We start from the raw sequence: 13,197 nt of genomic DNA, 5'->3' as shown, positions 1-13,197 counted from the left end.
CCAGAGAGCCACAGTAGCAGAAACAGCATTGTGCTGGCACAAAAGCAGACTTGCAAACCGAGGGAGCAGAATCAAAGACCCAGAACCAATCCTCCTTACATACACTTACCAGATTCTCAACAAAGGAACAAACAAAAAAACAAATACACTGAAGAAAAGACGGCCTCTTCAACAAACAGTGCCGGGAAAACCAGACACCCCCGTGTTAGAGGAACGAAACTAGGTTCCTCTGTCTCAGGGGACACAAAAGTCATTTCAAAATGAATTAAAGATTTTATTTTAAGGTGGGAAACTGACACCGTTCGAGGAAAGGTAAGACAAAAGGCCTCGGGGTATGGATGTGTTACTCAGATGTCTCACAGCCTTAAAAAAAAATTAAAAATTTTAAAATGTCTTTTTGCAATATTAAGAATAAAGTACTTTTTTTTTTTTGTCCCACCCTTGACAGCATACACATAGCCTGTCTTTTAGATCTTAGCCTGTTTTATCTTACTGTAGCAGTACTTTTGGTGACTATTACCCAGCACTGGCATTTTAAAAAATTTATCTTAATCTAAACTATCTTGGAGATTTGTTAGGCCCATTCCACATGGTCACCTTTAATCAAGATGGCGATGAAATCATGTGGCATTTATTTTTTAACTCTAGTAAAATGGTGATCCAAAATTCAAAATGGAATTATGCTTATGTTTTTTTTAAATTACCCATGCATAGATTTTAAGTAAATAAAACATAAGTCTCACAAAGGGACATCAATAATACAATTTTAGAGCCAGCTTTTTAATAAAAAACAAAGAATATAGCAGTTTTAACGTTATCTGTACCAAAAAGTCATCTGAATTTATGTTAACCCAAATTTAGTAACCAGAGCTTAAAAGTCTCAGCTCCATGCTTGCAAGAAAACTTCTACAGACAAACTTTTTAACAAGCACATTTAGTATTTGTATTTATGAGAAACCATAGCAAATATAGTTTACATGTCTTTTTTCCTAGCTTTTTAGACGATATATCAAAATCTCTCTTGCTTATTAGACAATATAAAAACTTACCAAAAGTCTTTCTTGTGGTCTTTTTCAGTGTTGTATGGTGTATGGCTACAATATTTTAAACAAGAACAGAAACATGCATACCCCGTACCAGTATGAAACATTTGAGACCTACAGTAGTTTTTATATATACATTAACCAAATGAACTACCAACCTCCGAACAACACATGGGCTGGTGAAAAGACAGCTGTCAAAAGAGGAAGCACGAATAACAGATGGAGAGATAAAAACTTGTACACCATCCTCAACCATTGGGGAAATGCAATTTCAAACTACACGAAGAGGCCATCTCTTCTTGATGGAAAGGCTATCATTAAGAAAACATATAGAGGACTGGGCAGTGGTGGTGCATTCTTTTAATCCCAGAACTCTGGAGGCAGAGGCAGGCAGAGCTCTGTGAGTTCGAGGCCAGCCTGGTCTACAAAGTGAGTTCCAGGACAGGTTCCAAAGCTACACACAAACCCTGTCTTGAAAATAATAAATAAATAAAAATAATAAAACAAATAAAAACCAAAACAAATAGCAGGACTGGAGAGATGGTGGAGCAGTTAAGAGCACGGGCTATTCTTCCAGGGGACCTGAGTTCAATTCCCAGCACCCACGTGGTGGCTCACAACCACCTGTCAATCTGCAATGAGATTTGGTGCCCTCTTCTGGCATGGAGAATATGTACATACAAAGAAAACACAGTAACAGATGAAGACACTGTGGGGGAAGTGTCGCCTTAGACACTGCTGGTGGTCATAAAAATCAGCTCAGCCACTAGGGACAAAAGTGTAGAAATCTCTAAAGAAAGCTAAAACTAGAGTTGCCATGTGCCCTGGCAGTGACGCTCCTGGGGAAATGCCCGAGAGAGTAGATGCTGGCACACCACAGACCTGCTGGCACATGTTTGTGTGTCAGTACCCACAATGACTGAGTGGGGGGAAGGATAAGACTGTATTGTATGTGTATAGCGGAGTCTTACTAAGCCCCAAAGAAGAATGGAATGATGTCCTTTCCAGGAAACGGACGGAACTGAAGATCATTATGCGAAGGCAAATACCATCCGTTTTCTCTCATGTGTACATCCTGACTTTATACACAATTATAGAGATACCGTGAAAGCAAAAGGGAGAATGTTTGGGAAAGGGAGGGAGTAGTGTCAGGTCAGAGGAGAAAGCATGACAGACATAGGGGTTGAATGTGTCGGGGTCTATGGTGCGCTTCAGTGAATGTCTTTTTGAAGTTCATCATTGTGTACAACAAATAAACATTATATCAGTGTCTCAGCCGGGCATCATTTCAGAAGCTTTCTCTTGCTGTCTCTGAGAACGAACAGAGACCCGCAGCTGGACCTTGAAACCGTCTTCATCAAACCCTCCCCTCAAGAAGCGACACAGAGGAGGAGACAGATTGGAAGAGACAGGGGGGGGGGGTTGGAAGACACCAAGAAACTCTTCTGGACCCAGCAGGACAGATGCACATATGAACTAACTCGCAGAGACTGTGAGAGCAGGCACAGAGCCTGCACGAGGTCAAGGTAGGCAGGGACGGGAGCTGAGGGGGAAGTAGGCATCATCTTCTGTCCCCAAGCAGCAGCCACCTCCAATTGGCAATCACTTGCAAAGCAAAAGTTAGTTTTCTCTAATGGCATCTCTGGGTATATAAGCCACACTTAAGGGAGGCTCCATGCCCAAGGGCCGATGGCAACCAATGAACTCAGTGTTGTTTGTGTAGATTTATTTTTGTCACGCACTGCTTTGTTTGGGCTTTAGTTTTTCCAGTCTTACTGGTCTTTGACTTGTGTATCACGGTTTCTGATTTTGTGTTTTTGATTTGGTGTATGTGTGTGTGTACATGTGTGTTTCTTGGTTTTTTGTATTTTTGTTTTTTGTTTTTTTTTGATTTTCGAGACAAGGTTTCTCCATAGCTTTTTTGGTTCCTGTCCTGGAACTAGCTCTTGTAGACCAGGCTGGCCTTGAACTCACAGAGATCTGCCTGCCTCTGCCTCCCGAGCGCTGGGATTAAAGGCGTGTGCCACCAACACCTGGCTTCTTGTGCTTTTTATTTCTTTTTTAAATTATGGTTTGTTTGTTTGTTTGTTTGTTTGTTTGTTTGTTTGTTTGCCTGTTTTTTTCCTAAAGAGAGAGTGAAAGAAAGCACGAAATTGAATGGGAGGAGAGGTAGGGAAGAGACGGAGGGGAAATTGTGATCAAACTATATGAAAACTTAGTTTTAATTAAAAAACACAAGAGCTGGTGATATGCTTAGAAGGTAAAGGTACTTGATTTGATTCTCTGAACCATACAGTGGAATAAGAGAACTGACCTCCATATATGCGCACCGCACCCCATGCTCCCCCAATGCACACACAAAATCACTTACCAAATGTGTTTTAAAAAAACAAACAAAAAAAAAAAAAAACAGTCTTTCATATTCTCACACTAGGGAAGCTAAAGTAGATTTCCAGTCTGAGACCTCCTGGTAACCGGCTGAGAGATTTTGCCTGTTTTAAAGGTAGGCACGCGTGGAAGAAACTGACTTCTATATGAGGAGGCGTTGAATGGAGGGTGGGAAAGCAGGGTGAAGATTGGTGCTCTGGACACCACTCCGCTCACCGGAGCTGACTTTAAGTCCTGATGGTAGTTAACTGCCAGGCACATTTGCTTAGTGACAAAGAAACCGTTTCACGTCCTGCATTTGCCATGGCCTCACCCTGAGGTCACATTTCTAGTGCTGGGATCACAGAGCACGCTGTGCCCTTGGAGGCTTTTCTCCTTTTTATAAAGTTAGAACGTTGGTTTTGCGTATGTCTGTTAGGACTGTTGAGTGAATTTAACACTAATAGCCTCTGGAAAGGAGTTGGCATAACGCTTGCAGCATGAAAATACATTCTTCTGTTAGAAAAGACTTGGGAAGCTAGTCCCAGAATTGAGATTAGGATGTGACTCTGCCAAAACCAGAACTCTTAGAAATTAAAACACCACTATAGTGATTTAAAATATAATAACGGGTGATTGCATCACTGGGGCACTTTAATTATGTGTGCTCCCTTGCAAAGAAACACCCAATAGCATTGGTACCAGAGGCCCTTGGTCTGGTGTCCAGCGGCCTCTGTAAGAACCAGTTTATGTGCAGAGCAGATAGGGCTATCATGCAGTCCTCTCCCTCATCTTCCGCTGTTTCCTAGGAGAAATTAATGCACTCCATAACCTTGTCTGCATATGTAAATCGCTCACAGACCACGGGGTTCTATTGGTAATAATCTTATTCAGTCATATTCCTCCCTGTGTGACAATCGAGGACAGTGTGTCCACTTAGGGCATACAGCTCTGTGAGGTTTCATATTTTACTAAACATCAGGGCATCTTTATCACTTCCTCCAAAGTCACACTCTCATTAGTAAGCATTTCCTTTCTCTCTTCCTCAAACTGAGCAGCCACCAGCTAAATTCTGTGTCTCCAGATCTCCCTGTCCTAGATAGTGCTATGATGTGTGGCCCGCTGCAATTGTTCAGCTTCAACCAATGGGCATGCGGGTTGTTGATGTATTAAACTAAAGATGCCCCCTGGAGTCTCACTGTCCCACTGAAAACCGTTATCATAAACAAAAAGTGCACTTTCTCTCTCTGACCTGCCGTGTCGGTCTCCTTTACCTGCTGCTGTGATAATATGTCCTACGTATGTGATAATATGCAGCAACGTCAGTGAGAAAGGCTTCGTTTTCGCTGCAGTTTTAGAGAACAGTCTGTCAGGTGGGAGGTGCTAGCTGCAAGAGTTTGGGGAGAGCAGCCAAGTTGTGTCTGTGTTTAGGAAAGGGAGAGCAATGAATTCTTGTGCACTGCTAGCTCTCTCCTTTTTCTTTAGCACAGGACCCTAGCCCAACAAATGGTCTTCTCACCTGAATTAACCTAATCTGCACCATCTCTCACAAGTGTGGCCAGAGGCTAGTCTAATCTAGGTGACCCTCACAGGCCTGGCCAGAGGCTTGTCTAATCTAGATGACCCTCACAGGCCTGGCCAGAGGCTTGTCTAATCTAGGTGACCCTCACAGGCCTGGCCAGAGGCTAGTCTAATCTAGGTGACCCTCACAGGCATGGCCAGAGGCTAGTCTAATCTAGGTGACCCTCACAGGCATGGCCAGAGGCTAATCTAATCTAGGTGACCCTCATGGGTGTGCCTAGAGGCTTTTTTCCTAAGAGATCCCAGATCCTGTCAAGTTGATACATCAGTATTAACCCTTATACCCAGCATACAGCATGCTTTAACCTAATCTACATTAAACATACTCAGAACACTAAGACAAAGTCATCTAATACAAAGCCTACCTTGTAATAAAGTGATGAAAATCTCATGTACACAAATGGGGCATTTTGTAGACATTACAGAATCAAAACCATAAAACGCAACAACCCAGAACACACACACACACACACACCCCGTAGCACAGTCATTACAGACTATCAATCATCCGCCTCCCACTCCCATGTTTGGCTGGGAGCTGCAGGTTCTCATCGGTGCTCAGCATGGCCAGAGCACACTGCACTGTGTATATTGCCAGCCCAGGAAAACACCAGACTTTAAAACTCAAAGTATTGTTTCTGTGGCATGCATATCTGACAAAAATAAAGTTCTGAGAATATAGGAAAATCTGTCATGCTAGAGATCATTTATCTTACAAACAATGCTGCAATGAACATTTGTGTGTCATTTATATTATAAACAATGCTGCAATGAACATTTGTGTGTCATTTATATTACAAACAATGCTGCAATGAACATTTGTGTGTCATTTATCTTACAAACAATGCTGCAATGAACATTTGTGTGTGTTTTTCTGTGTGAACATTTTCTTTTTCCATTTTTTTTTCTAGGGCATCTATGGCTTGGCAGAGACTCCTGGATCTCAGTGCCACTGCCAGCATTCTTAGCAATAGTACACTGGCTTCCAAAGTTACTCCATCATTTTACAGTCAAGAAGATTCTGATTTTTTGACATTTTCCCTCAGAGCTTGTGTTTACTGTTTTTTGTTTTTGTTTTTGATTGTTTGTTTGAGATATACTAGCCCTGTCTACTATGAGCATGGTGTCTCACTGTGAGTTTGATTTAAATTCTTCTAATTCATCATCTAATCATCAGTGGTCTTGATGATATTTTCATACACTTTTATGCAGTTTGTGTAAGTCTGTTCTTTGGAGAAATGTGCATTCAAATAACTCTGTCTTTAATTTAATCCACCACCTTTTGTTGATAGACTGTGAAAGGTTTTCTTTTTTCTTTATGGAGAAAAGCTGTCCCTTTGAAGTCCTGGTAGTCCAAACTAGCCTTAAATTTCATGTCTCCTAGCCCCTACTTCCCAAGTGCTGGAATTACAAGAGTCTGCCAACAGGCCCAGTTTTCCATTCATCCTTGAGAGTATCTAAACATGGGGATTATTATTATTATTATTATTGTTGTTGTTTTAATGTAGTCCAACTTTTCTCTTTTTGTTGTTGCTTGTGTTTTTAATGTCATATATAAGAAGTTGCTGTCTAGCCAAAATGTAAAGATTCACGCTGGTGTCTTCTGGTGAGAATTTTAATGGATGACTCTTTTGTTTGCTTTGTTTTTTGAGGCAGGGTTTCTCTGTGTAACATCCCTGGCTGTCCTGGAACTCACTCTGTAGACCAGGCTGGCCTCAGACTCACAGAGCTCTGCCTGCCTCTGTCTCTCGAATGCTGGGGTTAAAGTCATGTGCCACCATGGCCCAACTGGCCTGGCTTTTAAGTTTAGGTTTAGGGTCTTTTATTTTTAAAAGCAGGGAACAAAGCTAATTCTGGAAAAGGAACAGGAGGAGACACAGGGAGACTAAAGTCTCTCCTGAGAGATGGCATAGAGGGTGACCGGCTTCCTCTTAGCGGTGAGCTTATTCTCCCTCTCAAAGTTTTGTGGCCAGATGAAGAGAGAGATCTGGCAATGGTGCCAGCTCCCATCCCTCCTGTATGAGTGCAAGCTCTGTGTGTCCCTTTCCAGCCCTTTCACTTCCCTGGGTAGCCAATACCATTGCCATTCCTACTCCCATGTGCAGGGACTAGACAAACCAACCAACACATTTGTGTTTTATAACCAAAAAAATGGCGTTGTACATTTCTAAGCTACTATGCAACTTGTCTCCTTGTTGGGCATTACTATTTCCCCAGTTCTGTACTCCTCAAGGTGATAAAACTCTAGCCTTTCCCCCAAGATACTCTGGGTGTTCAGTAAATGACTGACCTGAAGGTATCTGAGGAAGACCGAGGAAGACTCTAGCGTTGCCGTGCTTTTTCTCCCTCTCAGAATGAAGCATCTTTGGCCACTGGCATTCCTTGCCCCTCCCTGGAACAGAATCACCTTAACATTCTTTCCTTTCAGGCAAACATTCTGCTCAAAATCAGAAGTTCCAGTGATGTGGTTACTGGTCAGGTAGGGACATGCGCAAGAAGACACAGAGTTGGTCATTATTCTTGGAGATGCTTAATTACAGATTAAAACACTCCTTCCTCTCAACTAATGGTCAAATGTGATAAAATATATTCGTGCTTGGTTTTTTCTTTCCTGCCCATGAGAGGCAACTGGGAGAATGGTTCTACAGAAGTGCCCACAAGACAGTCTGCCAACGGTAGACTGTGTAAGTAGGAACACAGTGGTTGGAGCTGTACTGAGCATGTGCAAGCTTTAGTTGATTATTCTCTAAACAATACTATATAAAGAGTTTCCATAGCTCTTACATCCTGTGCTGTTATAAGTAATATAGAAAAGATATAGAATGCACACAAGAGGATGTAGGAGAGCCATCCATAGACACTGTTGGATGAGGATTCCCACCCGACACAGACGCAGGTTAAGATCTTCCTGGTAAGCCACCTCGTGGTGCTACACAGATTATTAGAAATGGATTAATCAAGATGTGAGAGTTAGCCAGTAAGAGGCTAAAACTAATGGGCCAAGCAGTGTTTAAAAAATACAGTTTCCGTGTAATTATTTCGGGGCATAAGCTAGCCGTGCTAGAGCTGGGGCCGCAGCCCACCACTCCCACTATCAACACAAGAGGATATATGAGAGCCATCCATAGACACTGTTGGATGAGGAAAACCAAACACCAGAAACTCAGCTCTCAACTCAAAGGCAGTAAGAGATCATTTATTCTGGAGCCAAATAACAGCAGCCATGGCCTAGGAGCATGGTTTTCCCAACTCCATGCTTCTGTGTGGCCATGCTTTCATGGAAGTTGTATAGTAACAAATCCAAGAAACTTGAAAATCAACACTTTCCAAATGTATTGTTAGAAACCTCAGTGAGTTACTGTGAAGTAGGGCACCTCAGTTCTTGGTCTTGGATGTCGTCTGTGGATATTCTCATCTCCTGGGCTGATGCAATCTAGTCACCTCTTAAGTTAATGTACCCCAAAAGGTTTCACACAATAATTGCAAGAACATTAAGTGAAAGACAAAAGTGGGCAAGGAATAGCTACTAAGGGGGCTAAATATACTCCCCCCAAAATTGTAACCAGGCTCTGGACCTACAGCACCCCAAACTCTGCGTAGTTACTGCACTTCTCACCGACCTTCTTAGAATGTTTAATGTCTTTCAGGGGACATTAGTCACATGATCCATTAGTATCTAATGAATCCTAACCAAACCCCAATCTATTGTGACACAGAAGAAAAGGTTTTGGTAGTGGAGAGTGTAGCCAGATTAACCGGACATACATGGTTTCCTGTCCTGTGGTCGACACCTTTTGGTTGAAGAATGAGAACTGTGTCTGTCAGCTCTAGGTCAGAACACACAAAACTGGTTAGTTCTTACAATCTGAAGATAGCAATCCCTACATTAAATCAGATCTCACAAGCAGTGATCCAGACTGTGACTTCTAGTTCTACAATATTGGAGAATAACAGTATTTTACCATGCCATTAGCATTCGTACGGGCAGACCCACAGGTGCGGGCTTTGTCTAGCAATCCTTCAGATTTCAGAAATTGGATTGCAGTATACATTCTCTTTTGTGAAACTTATAACTACGCTAAAATTAATTTTGAGGGGTCTGGAGCCTCGGCTCAGCTGTTAAAACCATTGGCCGCTATTTCAGAAGACCTGGATACAACTCCCAGCACCCTATGGTGGCTCCCAACAGCCTGCAACTCTAGTCCCAAGGGATCCAGAGCCTTTTCTGACCTCCTCGGACACCAGGAATGAGCATGGGTGCATAGATACACAGTGCACACAAAACGTCACATACATGAAATGATTAAATAAATCTAAAAATTAAACATTACAAACACTAGTTTAATTAAAACAAAAATGTTTTGGGACAGTTTATGGAGAAATAGTAACAAAAATAGTAACCTTAGATACTGAGGACTGTTTCTAGACATTCTTGCTCATAGTATCGCTATTATGCCAGGCACTGGCCTTATCTACATGTATTTGATGTGTTCAAGATTAGCTTGCTAGCTCTCCTAAAAGTTGTCTTAATTCTCACCATTTTCTCAGAAAGAAAATCAAGCAACAAAGAACTTTTTAAATATAGCTCTTACATAGCACAGTCAAGATGCAAATCTGGGTTTAAAGATGTATCTTTGAAAACTGAATTTGCACATGTTACAGTCAGCAAGTCTACCGTGCCATGGGGCAGTATCCGTAGTTATGTGATAACAAAGGAGCTGAAACAAGCTCTAAATTCCTTCCCTAAAGAAAAAGATAAAGAAATCACAATATGTCTATATGAGGGAAGAATAGACTAAAACACAGCAAGACGAATGAAGCTGTGTGTGACGCGAATAACCTCACAACCTAAAGAAGTCTAATACAGTACAGAACACACAGTGTGACCCCGTCATAAAAGCAACCTTTTTATCCTTACCTTCCGGGTCCTTTCTCTCTCATAGGTCTGACTCTGGCCAGTCTCCCAGGAGTAACTTCCACCTGCTGATTTCCTATTATTAAGTAAACCCTTGGGAGCACTATACATTTCTATAAAGAAGCACATGGGTTTTGGTTTTGTTTTAAGGTAGTGCCTTTCAGTATTACATCAAGGAAATAATTAAAGGAAAAGACAGAGCTGGTAGAGATGGCTCAGCTTGGAAAAGTGCTTGCTGCCAGGCCTGATGATCTCAGTTCAGACCCTGGGTCCCTCTGTGTCAAAAGGAGAGAGATGCCTCCCACAGGCTGTTCTCTGGCCTCTATACGTGTGCTGTGACATGCATGCATCCTCCATGACACACACATAAAAAAAAAAAAACAATGTCAGCTAGATAGTGATGACACATGCCTTTAATCCCAGCCCTTGGGAAGCAGAGGCAGGTGGATCTCTGTGCGTTTGAGGCCAGCGTGGTCTACGGAATGATTCCAGGACAGCCAGGGCTACACAGAGAAACTCTATTTCAAAAAACCGAAAACCAAATACAAAAAAAAATGCAAAGGAAGGGAGAATAATGTTCAATTTTAATACAGATTTTAAGGATTGTGGAAATAAAAATATAAGATAATTATAATACATATAACTAAGTTTTATGCCTAAAATATAAAAAGCTTCTTTGGAAATCATTCAAAATTAGAAACATCAAGTAAAACAATGAGAAAATAAGTAGATAGAAAGAGAAGAAAAGAAAATGCTCATTTCTAGGAAATATTGCATGAATTGGCTTCCCTGGACAGCAGTTGAGATGGTTTGCCTGTGGCTTGCTTATCTGCGGCTACCATGAGGAACAGTATCCACACGGGAGGACCAGGGCTGAGCAGAAATCAACCGAGCTGGAAGTCCGTAGCATCAAACACTCCAGATATTCTAAACCAAAGTTTCTCAATTTGTGAGTCACAACCCTGTTTGAAATAAAAGATCCCAGAAGTCAAAGAGAATTGAGTGGCTAGCATCATGGCAGAGGCTCCTTAGCTGTGGCACAAGAGAGTTGTGGGAGTTTAGAGACAGTGCAGGCCTTAAAGGCTTAGTACGTGAATCTGGAATCTGGGCTTTTAGTAAGCACAAGGCCTGTCTCATTTAAGGTAGCCTTCTCATCTTCTGGTTGATGCAAGATTGCAAGGGTTTAGTTTAATGCACTGGGGACACCGTATAGAGACAGTTTAAAACAGTGGTTCTCAACTTTGTTAATGCTTTAATACAGTTCCTTATATTATGATGACCCACAACCATAAAAATATTTTCATTGTTACTTCATAACTGTAATTTTTTATTGTTATGAATCTCAATGTAAATAGTTGTGTTTTCTGATAGTCTTAGGCGACCTCTGTCCAAAAACCATTTGGCCTATAGATTTTAAAGTATGTTTTAGTAAGTCAACAGTACATGTAGACAGGTGATGTATTTCTTTGAAGGCCAGATTTGTGGTTGCTTGCTCTTGACCTTGTCCCCACATGTTTTCCCTTCTTCTCACAAAATAGACGATGATTTCTTAACTTTCAATTTTATTTTTCTTACATATCAGAAAGAAACATATAATCATCACAGTTCCCATTTTTTCCTTGCTTCAAGGAATAAAAAGATAAAAGAGAAAAACATGTGTTTTCTGAAATATGACTATAAATTCAGAGGAAATGTGATAAGAACGAAAACCGGCTCTGTATGGGTAAGAAAATAGAAATTTTAGTGGGTCCAGGCAGAAATAATTTATTTAAAGGTGGATATAGTTCAAGATGCTTTTAAATGTTAGTGTGTTAAGTCAAGAAATAGGTGTGTTTGTATTCTGATGTACAATTGATTGGATTACTTACAGAAGTGAAAATGTAAACACAAAGTTTATATTTAAAATGCAAGAAAAGAAAAAAGGAACTCTCATAGATATTAGCTATTTCTGACCACCTTTATTCTACTAATAATATTTATCATTTTAGATATGCTGTATTTATTTTAGATAAATTTTGAGTCAATTAAATAAAAGTTTGCATTTTTAAATGGGAGACTAACTCCAGCAGTGTGCAAACAACTCTGCAGTGGGCATGTGCACCCCTGAAGGAGGAGAGGGCAGTGGGCGTGTGCACCCCTGAAGGAGGAGAGGGCAGTGGGCGTGTGCACCCCTGAAGGAGGAGAGGGCAGTGGGCATGCGCACTCGTGAATGAGGAGAGGGCAGAGGGCATGCGCATCCGTGAAGAAGGAGAGGGCAGTGGGCACGCGCATCCGTGAAGGTGGTGAGGAAAGAAAAAGACCAACAACCAAAGGCCTCACGCATTTCTTCTCTGCCTCAAAGACTACAGCTGGCTATATAACACTTTGAGTACATTGATAGCAGAAAGGCAGAAGTGTGCTCAGCTGTTTATTCTAAGACAATAGTAAAAAAGTGTGGGAGGTGGTGTTTCAGAGAGGGCGATTTTAATTTCACTTACAAAATTATGGAATTAATTTTGGGAGCAGAGAAAATACTATTCCCTATTTAATTTCACTTTTTGAACCACTTTATAGTTATTAAGCTAAAAATAACCAGCAAGTATTTATGCATATTGTGCATTTAATATGTCATTAGCTTCCCAATACTGGAGGAACTTATTACTAATTTAAATGTAATATGAAATGACACTGTATATTGCACAAACTAATTATAATCATAATATATTCTGGACTATTGGATAAATGTAATAAAATGTAGCATAAGTAATAACTGACAATAAAACTTTAAAATATTAGTATTCAACTAACACCCAACTAGAAAACAAATCTCATGTTTTTAAAATAATTATCTAGTGAATGAAGATATTCTGCAGGGACGTTTGGTGCCAAGAGGGGAGTGATGTAGTCTCAGATGTTGATGGCAAAATACAGAGAAAGAATTAGCAAAAGCAGGTGTATGAAAATTTAAAAATCCTGCCATATAATTATTAATATTTGACCCCAAAGTCCCAGCCAATGTGCGCTCTTTCCCCCTAGGCACTGAAAACTGCTGGCGGGTGCAGAGAAAGTCTGTTCAGATTTCCTTTGCTTAAATCTGTCAGCCCTAACAGATACCTGTGATGTAACCATTTATAATGTGATATATATCTACAGACCACCAGATAAGTCAATAGTAATATTTTTCTAACTTTTATTTAATATTTTGCTATCAATTATCACTCCCTGCCCCGCCTCCCTCTCGCATCAGTGACGAGTGAGCACAGATGGTTGAATGTGTCCTCCTTCTCTTCTTAGTTCTACCGGCAGGATTTT

The sequence above is a fragment of the Chionomys nivalis genome, chromosome 5 (genome assembly GCF_950005125.1).
Source record: "Chionomys nivalis chromosome 5, mChiNiv1.1, whole genome shotgun sequence".
Taxonomy (NCBI): domain Eukaryota; kingdom Metazoa; phylum Chordata; class Mammalia; order Rodentia; family Cricetidae; genus Chionomys; species Chionomys nivalis.
This window is presented reverse-complemented; position numbering follows the sequence as displayed.